The following is an 11,726-nucleotide window of genomic DNA, read 5'->3' as shown; positions in this document are numbered from 1 at the left end:
AATTGTTCCTTTCTACAGGCGTCTTAATGCATTTCAACAGGCTCGGTCATCTTTCAACCGCCGTCACCCAAAATTCAGGATGAAGCACTTGCAGTTACGGTATCACCTGAAACCAATAAAGAAGCACAAGTTTAATTTTCAAAATTCACAAAAAAGCAAGTTTGCAGCATACCACATAACCATTGTTCGCATACCATTGTCGACTTAAAAACGCCGTCTTGCAACAGTACCTTGTAAAACTCTTCACAAGTTTATGACCGACATTAAGTGTCAAACAAAATCAAAAACTTGTTCTTGGAGTTGGTGCTGCAAAGATGACCGTGTCAACTCTTTTCTACATTGGGACAACTAGACCTCATCCACCAACACCTGAACAATTGTCTACTGAGGCAAAGGACTTTTCTGTTGAAATACCTTCACAAGGAACCAGATTTAACACCTTCTGCATCAGACTTGTTACTGCATCCATTCATCACATGCGAGTATCAGGAATTTCATTCAATATCACGCAGTTCAGTCAGGGACTCTTGCAATCGGATGACAAGGCATTCGAACTGAACAAGCTCCAAACATCTCTTTATGAAGAATTCTTTGGCAAATCAATTGCAGCCATTCCTCCTGTACCTGTTGAAGTTTGCACATAGTAAAGTTAATACAGATGTCTCAAATGCAAACTTCTTAACTGATATTCTGAATATTCCACCTGCTTTTCCCATTTCGAATTCTTAAGAAGTGGAGCATCATCATAGATACCAACGATCGTCCCTGCATTGGCTTGCGGATCTCTACAACCGATCAACATCTTCAAGACTTCCTTCGTTGATGGTCTACTAACTGGAAGTGTTGAAGTGCACATAATCCCGAATTTGAAGATGTTGTGTTACTTGGTTTCACAGCATCTTTGTCCAGAAGCTCTTCTATATCGGTTCCTATCTGAATTTGGCATCACACCTATTCTGCAAGCGACAAGTATTCGTATCCAGGATTAACTTCTTTTCCAGTTGTCAGTTCCAATAGAACTGCTCCAAAGCTGTAAACATCTATCTTCTCGTTGACTCTAATTGATTGAGCATATTCTGCAATTCATGCACGAAATAAACATTGAGATCTAATAACTTAAGATAGTCAAATTTTATGAGAAAACGGGAATTTGAAACTGTTATTTTACCCGGAGCAATATATCCAAATGTGCCAGCCACAACTGACATGGTGGCAAGTTCTTCTGGTTTGAACAGTATCTTGGCGAGACCAAAATCAACAACTTTAGTGTTGAATTGTGAATCCAAAAGAATGTTACTTGCTTTCACGTCCCAGTGAACAATAGGTGGCGAGCAATCGTTATACAACCACCTATCAAGACTCTGATGTTCATGATATGCAAGTAGTAGCAAATCATCACTTGAGACGCAACACATCCACTTCACAATGTTGTTATGCCGAATTTTTCTTAGTATTTCAACTTCTGCAAGAAATGAATCCACAAGCTCCTGGTCTAACCTTCTGCTACTCCCCCTTATTGTTTTCACTGCAATATAACCTAAACCGTCATCAAGAGCAACACGATACACAGAGTCAATGCCACAACATTTTGCCTCCAAACGAATCGCACCAAGGCCCTGCGAAAAGAGACGGTTTACCCCGAGTTAACAGCAAGATACCAATTAATATAATCCGTTAAAACACATATTCAAATCTGATTCATGAAGCAAATTCACAAAGGGTTTACTTATTTACCAACGGTAAATGGATTAGGATGAAGAGAAGAAGCAGGGGACCACCAAGCTAGGATGAAGACAAAATCTCCAAGCATCCTCCGTACGAGACCTCCACTACGCAGCAGAAAACGCAGCAGAGGAGAGAGAGGGGTCCTGTATAAAAGGCCATTACTATTCACGAAACACTAATTTTTGGGGAGGGAGGAGAGCGGCTACTGTTCAAGAGTAAAAACCCTAAGGTTTTTCCTTCGACGGTGAAACGGCAAAAACCTAACGCTAAAAAGAAGGGAGCGAGATAACCTAGAGCCGGCATTTTTGGAAGGAACACCGGGGCTTCATTTCGACGCTGCTTTTAAGAACCCTACTGACACCCAAGCGGACGATCCAACGCACACCGAAGTGGATTCGCCGAAAGAGAGAGCATTCGGAAAGAGGATCCAACACGACCATTTCAATCACCGTCGATCAGGTAAATATCGGTTCCCCTTTGGGTTGATCTTCTTGCTTTCTTTTCACTTGGATTCACGCTTCACCATTGTCCTCTTCACTGCTTTGGCTTAGTTTGTTGTTGCTTGTTCCACCTTCTGTTCTGATATTCTTGTTTCTCTGTGACCGTCTGCCACGGCTTGAGAGAAGAGGCATTTCTCTTCAACTGTGTTACGTTGTTCTTTTTAAAGGATAATAATAAATATTGTTAACGTCTTTCTTTTTAATTGATGATTAAAGCAAATAAAATATTCCCTTTGTTGGGAAGAAGAACCGTGTCTGGGAATTGACACCACCAATGCTATTGCTGACATTTTGTTTCTCATTGCCTACCCTCCATTAATTACGCCGACAGCTGGCATTAAGGGTCTTCATTGCTTTTGTTCCATCACCCAACAGCCATGCGGCTAGGGTGACTGTTGGGTTTCTCCTATTCATTTGGGGCCACTCCCGGAGTGGGACTCCTTCGACCCAAGCCCAAATGCTCGGCCCATGCCGGCCTTTTGTTATTTATTTTTATTTTCTATTTATTTATTTTATTTTGTTGTTTATATATTTGGGCCACTGCAAATCTAGCAGTAAACAGGTCTTGGCCTGGTGGAGATAATCCACCTTCTCTTTGATCCTGGGTTCGATACTCATTTGTGTTGTGTTGGTTCTCCAATATTTTGACTGTCTTATATTCTCATATTTAGTTGTTTATTCATTTTTTTTTATATTTTTTATTATTATGTTATTTTTGATATGACTTAGGTGATTATTATTTTCCTTTAATTCTCACGTTAATTATCTAGTCTTACTACTTAACTAACATGTTTCTATTGTTTATTCATTTTTTTATTATTATTATTATGATTATTTTTAATATGACTTAGGGGATTATTCTTTCTTTGGGATTTATGTGAATTATTGTACTCGTGCTTGCTACTTCGTTTGTACAAATTATTTATTTTTAGGTGTGAGGTATGTTTCAATTATGATAAATCATCTCGATTTCATTGATAAAAAAGAAAAACCATTCAGAAAATAATAATGATAAATATCACCTGATTCTCGATTCAACGTCGAGCCCATTTCCATACCCTTGTAAGTCGATTGCTTTTAAGCATCGCCATCAACCTCACATGGCTTACTCTTGGGCTTTCTTACAATGAGCTCTTAAGCAACATCAACTTAACTTTCAATAATTTCAAACCTCGGTACTTTAATTGTTTTAATTCAATATTCAAATCTTTTCCTAAATAAAACGTGAAGAAAAAGATTACCTGGATGGAATGTCCAGTCGTAATCCCGAATATTAGGCTCAAGCTGTAAGAGCTTGCAAGCCGTTAATATTCGTCTTCTCTTAACATCTCAAATATTCAACTCATTTTCTAAATAAAACATGAAGAAAAAGATTATCCTGGAGGGAATATCCAGTCATAATCCCGAATATTAGGCTCAAGCTGTAAGAGCTTGCAAGCCATAAATATTCGTCTTCCCTCCAAAACATTTATAAATATTCGAATCATTTTCTTAACAAATATTGGAAAGAAACAGACTGCCTGGGTGGAATGTCCAGACGTAGTCCCGAGTATTAGACCCAAGCTGTAAGAGCTTGTAAGTCACAAGTACTTGTCTTTCAAACTTCAAAGTACCTAATTCCTACCTTAATACTTTTTCAATAAAGATGGAAATGGAACGTGGTGTATACCGTGCACTTCTGAGACTAGGATTCGAGATGTATATCTCACTCATCCAAGTTCTCGCCATCACTCAAAATACATCCAACCAATCAAACTCTTTTCTCGCCGCCGTGCGATTGATCTCTTAAACCTTTTCACAAACGAAAGGTACTTTGTTTCAAAACAATACAAGGCAATGTTTTTCCACCTGTTTTGGGTAGTCCAACAATGTTTTTGTCGATTTGACACAAAGTAGCTTTCGCTAAAATCGACCAACAAACAAACATTTTTCTACCCAGAACTACGTAAGCCTTGATTTCTCTTTTGAGATACGTAGGAGCAGGATTTGTAAATCTTGTCAGGCCCACTAATAAAAAACTTAGGTTTAGTCCTTCGTCAAAAAAATCCAAAAACATTCTCTTCTCATCCTTTCTTTCTTTCCCACATAATAATTCGAAAAGCCTAACATTTCAACTAACACTAACGCACACAACTAACCTAATGGTTCCCGTTGAGTACAACGGACGTGAGGGGTGCTAATACCTTCCCCTTGCGTAATCGACTCCCGAACCTTGATATTGGTTGCGATGACCTTATCTTATCCTTTCTTTTAGAGGTTTTATCGATATTTCCCCTTTCCCTATTTGGGAATAAATAAAGTTCGGTGGCGACTCTGTTCAGTCCATCATTGCGAGCGTGCGATTGCGCTTCGCTTTGTAGTCGTATCCCCATTTTTTCGAGGTGCGACAGGGTGAAGATTTGAAGAGGGATAGCTTGGATAAGTTTGATAAAAACAGGTTTGAGACCAATAACATCAATAAGACCAAAATCTAATTCTAAGCTAGAACTTGATGAATCTTTCCCACTAGAGACATCTATAGGGGTCAATCATGGTGTTTAGATGTGGAGGTTGTTCAGAATCAGAAATGTATAATAATTGTCTCTGATCATCAGTGGTTACATCAACATGATGTTCAGAATCAACTAGATTTATTACATTACCTAGAATTTGAATGATAGGTGTTGGGTAAGGGGAATCCATCATAATTTCCAAAGGTTAAACCCTGTTATGAACATGTGATGGAGTGCATTTCAAAGATGGTTTGGGTGAGGCTTTGGGTGGGGGTGTTGGTGATATATGGTTTAAGATGGAAGAATCAAAACAATCCTCAAAGATAGAGTTCAGATTGTTACTTATCATATTAGTCTCCACAACATTTAGAGTAACTTGCTCCTCTTCACCAATAGCTTCAGAAGAAAAATTGGTAGCAACTTCAGATACAACTTCTTTTGGTACCCCAAAATCTTCAGATTTAGAGGCACCCTCAACATATTTCAACCCAGCTATAGCTTCAGCAACTTAAACCTCAATATTCTTCAGAACTTCTTCTCCAACAACAAATTTTTCCATCTGAGCATCAGAAGTTGTAGGTTGTTTCTCTGCTTGATCCATCAGAGCAGAGATAATCGATTATACTCCCTTCTGAATAACATTCTCTACAACCTTATGAGCTCCAACAATTGCAACCTTTGTCCTCCTGACAAGAGATACCTCAGTTTCCTCTTCTTCCTCTTCCAATGCAATTTTAGAAGGAAGAATCATCTTTATCAACTTCCTCTTCTTCACAAGTGCATCAGTGATGACAAAAGATGAAGATGTCTTCTGAGGAGTCCTTCCACTTATTGTCTTAGAGGGCATTAAGACAGTGGAGGCAACTACCTCCTCAATATTTTTCTGGTGTACAACCTTCTTCTTAGGAGTTTTCTGAACAATTTTTCGAGCATCAGAAGCCACACATTTTCTTTTCTTTGAAGGTTTGTATGCATTATTTTGTTTCTTTGGAAAATCCTCATAGATCAGAACCACACCGACTTCTTTTCTTGCCATCTCAAAGTATATCCTAATTACCTCATGATTGTCATGTTTGGTAATTACTAGGTAGTCCTCAAGATAGGCAGATGTTGAACTTCTTACTCTGAGAGGTTATTTTGATAACACCACTTCATTCTTCTTCATAAGCTTCATGTTGGCCAGAACAGAAGCAAAAAGAATGTTCCCATGAGTTTCCACCAGATCATCATGAGCAGAAGCAACTCTTAGAGAGTCAATCAGACGACCCTGATGAAATAATTCAGATAGAAGTCTGGCATAAGTTACATTCTTCTTTTTATGCTTCATGCTCTCCTTGATAGCTTCACATAGATGATGAAAGATGTACCTAGGTAGATCGATGTTTTCTTCATTGATCAAATACCAGATGACTAGTCTATGATCCTAGGAGATTTGATTAATGCGACCTTCTCTAGGGATCAAACATCCAATAAGGATCTTGAATATAAGCTTGTAAGGAGTCTTCATGTTCTTCACCTTTCCATAGTCTGAAGAAGATGATGTATTTTCTATCAACTCAAACAACCTTGTTTTGATGACATCAGCTTCAAGACTACTTTCCTTGGTGTTCAAAGTGCACCTTCCCATAAATGACACACCAAGAAGCTTGGAAACTATTTTCTGAGTGATGGTGATATTAAATCCTATCACAACATACCTTACTTCCACCCCCTCAAACTCTTTTAGTCCCATTTCCTTTCTACTTTTCCCTTTGAGAGACATGTCTTCAACAATCTTTTGATTTTCTTCAACAGAAGCAGAAACCTCATCATACACCTCAACTCTAACCCAAAAATTTCTGACTAGATGAGGATATGTTGGTCCATTCAACATATCAAATAATGAAACCCGTTATTTCACTTTGAAGAAATTCTAGAGGGGGCAACCATTCATATTAAAGGATTCAAAGTCAACAGTCTGCTCCACTATGAGCTTTAGATCCTCCTTCTTGATATTAATGGTTCTTGGGTTGATGTACAAATTTTTACCATAATCGACACTCATGGGTGCTTGTTAAGAATATGATGACACCATTGAAAATTGGGTTTTAGGGTTCTTAGGGTTTCTTTTGAAATAGGTAATTTTCAGAGAAGGCTTGACAAACAAAAGTGTGAGAAATGAGAGAGAAGTGTGTGAGTCTGACTAAGTGACATGTTTTGAGTGAACGATAATATTTGATCAAAACAAAACTTAATGATTAAGGAGGAGAGATGCACAACTTTTAAGACATATCATCATAATCTGAAGGGTTCTTACCCTGCATTTGCAACCCACGTGTCAAAAGACGTTCCAAATTCATGACACATAAGTGGACAGGTGCCAGAGGCTGATGAAAAGGTTTTCCACTTGTGTGCTTATTGTAGCGGTAAATTCATGATCATCAAGCTATGGATAATCTAGACATCAAATAACAAGAGTCGCCACCTGTCATACGGTGAACTGACTTTATGTGTTTTTGATCGCAATGTCGCGGTTAGCAAGAGTCGCCACCGACTTTTCTTTTATCCTATAAGGAAAGGTGGAAAAGAACAGGAAAGACCTTTAGATTCTTAGGTTCGGGAGGTACATTATACAAAAGGAAGGTGTTAGCACCCCTTGTATCCATGGTTATCCATGGGCTCTTAATTGCTCAATCATTTATGTTTTTTTCGTTTGAAAAAGTGTTTGAGAAATGTGTGGAAAACGTTTTGAAAAGGAGAATTTAACTTTGTAATGATTCTTGCACGAATGTATACAAAGTGGTTATCTCGTTTAGTTCTGAAAGTTGTTTAGAAAAATATAACTCGGTAATGATCCTAGTACGGATGTATGCCAAGTGGTGATTTTCTAAAAAAGATGTTTGGAAATGTGTGAGGTGTGAAAAGTATTTTAGGTTATGAAGGAGCAATTAAGGGTTATACCTGTCCGAGGTCTTTCCGGGCATTTCCTATCCTTATGAGGGTAAAACTGTCCTTACTATTGAGAAGTAAGTAGTTTTATCCTTTGGATGTAAAAGGGTCACCGTAGGGTCATCGATTGGTCATTGAAGGCAACGGTTGTGAGGATACCTTAGCATTCGAAGGGACTATCATCATTTAACCGTAGGCTACACCGAAGGGTCATCGAGGGACAAAAGCAACATTCGAGGGACTATGATGATTTAACCGAAGGGTCTTTGCTAAGTGCATCCCCACATTCGCGGGACATGACCATAATACCGTAATCGTAGGGTAACAAAGAGAGGTCCGAGATCGCATGTTTAACGGCAAAGTTTTACAATTAATTATATAGTCGTAATTGATTAGGTAATTAGGTCCACGTTAAAATTGATGAAATCAATACATTAAATCAGCTAGGTAACTTAGGATGAATCTCCACATTAAAATTAAGTAATTCAGCATCCATCTCCATAAAGGTATCCCACACATAAGGTGGAATACCTAGCCGGCCGCCTCCTCGGAAATATGTAAGCCTTTACACAATTCAACACACGGGTTAAAGCATCGAGATAAAGTACAATTTGAAATCGCATCATAACACAACAGTCACTAAATCAGACCAAATAATGCAGAATTATAATGAATGTTGATCAGATAAACATAAAGCAAAACAACAAAGAAACAAAACAGCCACTGTCCCGTTCGCCCCTGCTTCGCCTTGCGAAGGCTTAGCGAGGGCTCGCTCCAGGCTCGCTTAGCGATGTGCTAGCGATTAGCGACGGATCTTGAGTTTGACAGCAGCATGATCTCCGGAACCCTGACCTTCATGGCATTTAATTATAGGAATAGCATGGACAAACATTCAGGATACTCAGGCATACTTAAATTCATACACGAAATCATATTACATATCCGAAAATTTAATCATGATGCTATATATGTAAAGATTATCGATTAAAAGCATAAAACATTAGTGATACGCAAACCTGTTTGTAACTGAGCTTGATATCGAATGGAGTTGGGTGGCGGTAGCTTCGGCGCGGATGAGCGGCCTTCAGGGTTTCTTCACTCGGAATACACTAAGTTGAGCTCCAGGGTTTCTGTGCCAGGGTTTCCGTCCGTCCTTCTCTGTCCTCCTTTTCGTGACTGAAGCTTGGCTATTTATAATGCTCTGGTTGTGACCTAATGGGCTCAGAATGAAGCCCAGAAATTCTGATATTCGCAAGCTTCGCTAGGCGAAGGAATTGCTCGCCTAGCGAGCCAGCTATTTTGGGCTTTTTCTGGATCTGGTGCTTCGCTGGGGCGAGTGTCATAACAAGGGGTTCGCTAGGCGAAGGAATTGCTCTCCTAGCGAGCGAGCTAGTTTGGGCCATTTTCTGGATTGGGCCTGTTGTGAGCTGGGCTTTTGTTCCTTGAATGTCAGTGCCTTGCAGACTAAGTCGGAGTACTTCGAGAAATGTTTTGCAAGATTAATGGGCAAATTTTGGGGTATGACAGCTGCCCCTGTTCAATATTCTTGAACCGAAAGAGTTAGGACGGCGAGTATGCCGTTTGTGGTCTGGAGGTGAAAGATTATTGAACACTAGAATGCCCCGAAAATTTGTGCTTGTCAATTAGTCTTGACGGGGATGGGCTTAAAGATACCATCCAGGAAGTTTGACGATGAGAGCTTCAGATTGTGTCGTACGTTAGGCGATATCTGAAGACATGGGTGTCATACCGGGTTGTACGTTAGACCGTATAGTGAGTCGCCCATTAAGCTGTCGACTTCGCTGGGGAGTCGGAGTGTGTTATATACCGCTGGGGATAAGGGATCAGAATGGATCATACGCTATATCATATCTGAATTACAGGATGAGCCGTCTGTTAGGCGGGTGCCTTCACTGGGGATGAAAGATCAGAATGGATCGTACGCCAGATCGTATCTGAGTTGCAGAATGAGCCATCCATTAGGCTGTATCTGAGGAAGGTGGAATTAGAATAGATCGTACGCTAGATCGTATCCGAGTTGAAGATCCAAAGGGGTCGTATGTTAGGCCGCGTCTGAGGATGAAAGGGTAGTCGTACGCTAGACCATGTCAGAATTAACCGTACGCTAGGTAGCATCTGAGGAGATGAACATCCAAATGGGTCGTACGCTAGACCGTCTTGAAATAATTGAAGGAATCATATGTTGGGCTGAATCAGAATGAACCGTACGTTAGGCTATATCTGATGATATTTGTATATGTTGTATCCGCAATAAATGTCTGGGATGTACTTATAGATGCCATCGTTAGGAGGACGTCAGAACGAATGTTGACATGGAGTATATCTGAAAGATGTAGTTGAACCCTGAATGTAATTGATAACGATGTCCGCCTTTGTTTTGACTGTATCAGGAGGATAATTAACCTAAAAAATCAAGTTAGCTTCATGCCATGTCATGATGCATGAGATGTTTTATGCCTGCGAACATGGTATGCATGTGCATGCTATGAAACGATGTAATGTATATGATGCGGAATGAAATTGTATGCAGGTATGTAATGTCAAATGCTGTAATGAATGCACTATGCGTCTGAAACGTTCTTCCCGAGGACTCTACTGGGGAAATAAATCTCAGTCTTCTGGTTGGAGATACTGGTATCGGTGATCTCTTCTTAGTTGGGGCTACTCGATTCTGTCTGAGGGTAGAAATATTTAACAGAAACCTGGCTGGGGGTGGAAGAGATGACCAATTTGTCTAGTAATGCCAATTGCTTTTGGGGAATAGCTGGCTTAGCCGGGGAATAGAATTGGCAATGGATTCATTGGAAAGCCTGGTTAGATCTTCTCCTCGATCCTGAAGTCGTATAGTGATTGCTATTACTATTCTAGGCATGCAAATTTTTTGTAAACATTGATCATATTCAAATGCATAAATCAATTCAAGTTAAATCAATGGACGTTTACGCAAACAAAACAGAAAAGCAAAAACGAAATCATTTTTTTCGGGACTAAAATTGTATTGATTTTGAAAGGGGGCCCATGAACAGGCAAATTTTTGTACAAGGAGACAAAAATCCTAGTAAGAGGAAATTGTCGAGGACATACAGAAAAGCTATGAAGGAAAAACCCTGTTGATTTTAATTCTACTACTGTCATTATGTCTTCAAGCGTCTCATCTCCTGCTGTCGGATAGAATTGATTGGCTTGTTCAGTCCCTTGAACTTGGATAAAGCTGTCTGAGAACGGGACATAGTCATACGCTTTTAATCCCTAATTTTTGCCTGGACCGCCCTTTCAGGTTTTCAGTCCACCAGGATACCCTTTTTTGCCCAAGCCGCCTTTTCAGGTTTTCGACTTGCCGGGTGTACATTTTTATATGTTTATCCCTAATTTTTGCCCGAACCTTTTTGGCTCGCCGGGATGCCCTTACTTTTGCCTAGATACGTCGACCTAGCGGGTCTCTTTTATGCATAGTATTTTTTAACTATGTCCACGTTCACCGGATGCGGGAAGTCTTCACCATCCATAGTAGTGAGCATCATGGCACCTCCTGAGAATACTCTTTTGACCACAAATGGTCCTTCATATGTAGGAGTCCACTTGCCTCTGGGATCACCTTGTGGTAGAATGATACGCTTGATCACCAAGTCGCCAATTTGATACACCTGTCTCTTGACTCTTTTGTTAAATGCCTGGGTCATACGCTTCTGATATATCTGCCCATGACAAACAACCGCAAGTCTCTTCTCATCAATCAAATTTATCTGATCGAGTCGAGTCTGAATCCATTCATCTTCATCTAAGTCCATCTCTTTCATGATTCTTAGAGAGGGAATCTGAACTTCCACTGGTAAAACGGCTTCCATTCCGTAGACTAAAGAGAAAGGAGTTGCCCCTGTCGAAGTGCGTACTGAAGTGCGATAACCATGAAGAGCAAATGGTAACATCTCATGCCAGTCTTTGTAGGTTACTGTCATTTTTTGTATGATCTTCTTGATATTCTTATTAGCAGCCTCCACGGCGCCATTCATCTTTGGCCGGTACGGGGAAGAGTTATGGTGTTTTATTTTGAATTGCGTGC

Source organism: Lathyrus oleraceus, chromosome 6 (genome assembly GCF_024323335.1).
Source record: "Lathyrus oleraceus cultivar Zhongwan6 chromosome 6, CAAS_Psat_ZW6_1.0, whole genome shotgun sequence".
Classification (NCBI taxonomy): domain Eukaryota; kingdom Viridiplantae; phylum Streptophyta; class Magnoliopsida; order Fabales; family Fabaceae; genus Lathyrus; species Lathyrus oleraceus.
Note: the sequence above shows the minus strand (reverse complement) of the source record.